The sequence below is a fragment of the Schistocerca cancellata genome, unplaced genomic scaffold (assembly GCF_023864275.1).
Source record: "Schistocerca cancellata isolate TAMUIC-IGC-003103 unplaced genomic scaffold, iqSchCanc2.1 HiC_scaffold_575, whole genome shotgun sequence".
Taxonomy (NCBI): domain Eukaryota; kingdom Metazoa; phylum Arthropoda; class Insecta; order Orthoptera; family Acrididae; genus Schistocerca; species Schistocerca cancellata.
This window is the reverse complement of record NW_026046587.1, coordinates 32,501-35,000: the sequence shown is the minus strand read 5'-3', so window position 1 is coordinate 35,000 and position 2,500 is coordinate 32,501. Positions and strand designations below refer to the sequence as shown.

At 56.8% G+C, this 2,500-nt stretch overlaps 1 non-coding gene across 1 annotated transcript in view; it reads left to right on the top strand.

The window, feature by feature from the left end:
• The first annotated feature begins 2,282 nt into the window (after window positions 1-2,282).
• The window catches only part of LOC126131460 (small subunit ribosomal RNA), a 1,909-nt gene continuing 1,691 nt past the window's right edge, over window positions 2,283-2,500 (top strand). The window contains exon 1 of the ribosomal RNA XR_007527486.1: window positions 2,283-2,500. This exon is cut by the window's right edge and continues 1,691 nt beyond it. This is a non-coding gene — a ribosomal RNA (small subunit ribosomal RNA).

The following is a 2,500-nucleotide window of genomic DNA, read 5'->3' as shown; positions in this document are numbered from 1 at the left end:
GCCTTAACCTAACCCACGTTGTGCCTTAACCTAACCCACGTTGTGCCTTAACCTAACCCACGTTGTGCCTTAACCTAACCCACGTTGTGCCTTAACCTAACCCACGTTGTGCCTTAACCTAACCCACGTTGTGCCTTAACCTAACCCACGTTGTGCCTTAACCTAACCCACGTTGTGCCTTAACCTAACCCACGTTGTGCCTTAACCTAACCCACGTTGTGCCTTAACCTAACCCACGTTGTGCCTTAACCTAACCCACGTTGTGCCTTAACCTAACCCACGTTGTGCCTTAACCTAACCCACGTTGTGCCTTAACCTAACCCACGTTGTGCCTTAACCTAACCCACGTTGTGCCTTAACCTAACCCACGTTGTGCCTTAACCTAACCCACGTTGTGCCTTAACCTAACCCACGTTGTGCCTTAACCTAACCCACGTTGTGCCTTAACCTAACCCACGTTGTGCCTTAACCTAACCCACGTTGTGCCTTAACCTAACCCACGTTGTGCCTTAACCTAACCCACGTTGTGCCTTAACCTGCTCTGTAATTGGCATATGACACGTTACATTAATCTAGTGTTGTCTAACCACAACCCTCTGAATATAGTTCGCTACTCGCACCGCCCACCCTCTTGTGTATCGTTTCATGTTCAACACTTCGCAAGTGTTGCTTACTTTTTACATGCTCCCGCTGTACACTGTAATGTGGACGACTGCAGGATGTACATCGCCCCCCCCTCCCCCCCCCCCTGCCTTCGCACGCTGGTCGTTCAGGTGCTTGCGTGTTCAATGCCCTTCGCAGCTGTTCACTGGCATTCGCATGTCGAAGCGCTCAGTCTACGTCGTGGTACGGCCTGTGTCCACTGTCCGCTGATGTCGTAAGCTTAACCCTCACATTGTACTGCACATAGGTCCGTATGTACTGAATGATACGCTGTGGCACATGTGTGACCGTACAACGACTGCGCCCAACAACAGCGAACCATACGGTCCAAATGTTGTGCACTCAGCCACGTGCCGTCTCCCCATAACAGCTACATTGCAGTGTGGTACGCCATAGAGACGTGTGGGAGTAACGGACGCCCTGGATGGCGATCAGCATGAGCCGTCTGTTGATGTAGTGGCGCGTGTATTCAAACGTAGTCGTCTCTTCTCACACAGTGTGATAGCATGGTGCACCGCGTTCCACATCTGCGACATGGTACAGATGCTGGTTGACAGTCGGTGTCGTAATGGACATCGCATACGTAGGGGGCCACCTCCCACGTGTTCTCTAGTCGTGCACATTTTGTTGCGTGTATGTGGGCAGACGTAGTGTGTCGTGGCACCTAACAGACAGGTATGCAATAATCGTTGCATTTGCAAACTGGGATGGACGTCTACGTTTGCTGGTGACGTTACGCAAATGAACAACTGGTAAACCCATTGTGGTGCGGTTGTTGTTGCTGGAGGTAAATCAGTAAGGGCAAATCTGTGTGTGAAGCGATACGCGGCGGTGGCTGGGTGGGACCGTCCCCGGCCGGTGAGGGGGGGCCGCCCGGCGTGCTGGCCGCGCGGTGCGTGGGCGCACGCGCTACAGCCGGCTGGTGGGGGCGCCCAGTGGCAGGCGCGCCGGCCGACGGACGCGGCAGGCGGCGCAGCTGCGCGCCGGGGCACCCTGCGCGCGGCGCCGGGCGGCCAAAGTGGGTCCTCGCGGGCCCGGTGCGAAGCGCGGTGGACATCTGCAGTGTGCTGGTCCGACTGAGGACTGTGTGCGTTGAGGATGCGCCGCCGCCCGGCACTCGGCGCCGCGACGCCGTCTGCTGCTCGGTCGCCCCAGCGGTTCTCGCTGGTGGTTTGTATCGCAGTTGTGCAGACGTGTTGGCACGTGCGCTGTGCTGGGAGAGTTCGCTTCGGCACCCACGTGGGGCCTTTGCCCTTCTGTGGCGCTGGCGTTGGAGCTGCCGGTCACCGTAGGTGGCGCGTGTTGTCTCCCGCCGGCAATGCCACGACAGCACGCTCCCGGGCCTCTGTCGGCAGCGGCAAGCTCAGTTGGGAGCACGGGTGGTCGCACCTAAAGCGTCTACTCGCCTAACTCCGGGCGATTGCGCCTCTCTCGAACCCGACCAAGTACTTAGGACGGCGCTGCGCGCCGCCGGGACCTGAGAGGGTTTCGAGGTGTATTGTGCAGGGGAGCTCAGCCTCCTCCTGTTTGCAGAATAATTGAGCGGACGCTTGCGTGTTCGCGCGGGCCCCTGGGACACACTCCCGGGCGGCCGGCTGCTCAGCTCTAGTTGACGCAGCTCCCTGGTTGATCCTGCCAGTAGTCATATGCTTGTCTCAAAGATTAAGCCATGCATGTCTCAGTACAAGCCGCATTAAGGTGAAACCGCGAATGGCTCATTAAATCAGTTATGGTTCCTTAGATCGTACCCACGTTACTTGGATAACTGTGGTAATTCTAGAGCTAATACATGCAAACAGAGTCCCGACCAGAGATGGAAGGGACGCTTTTATTAGAT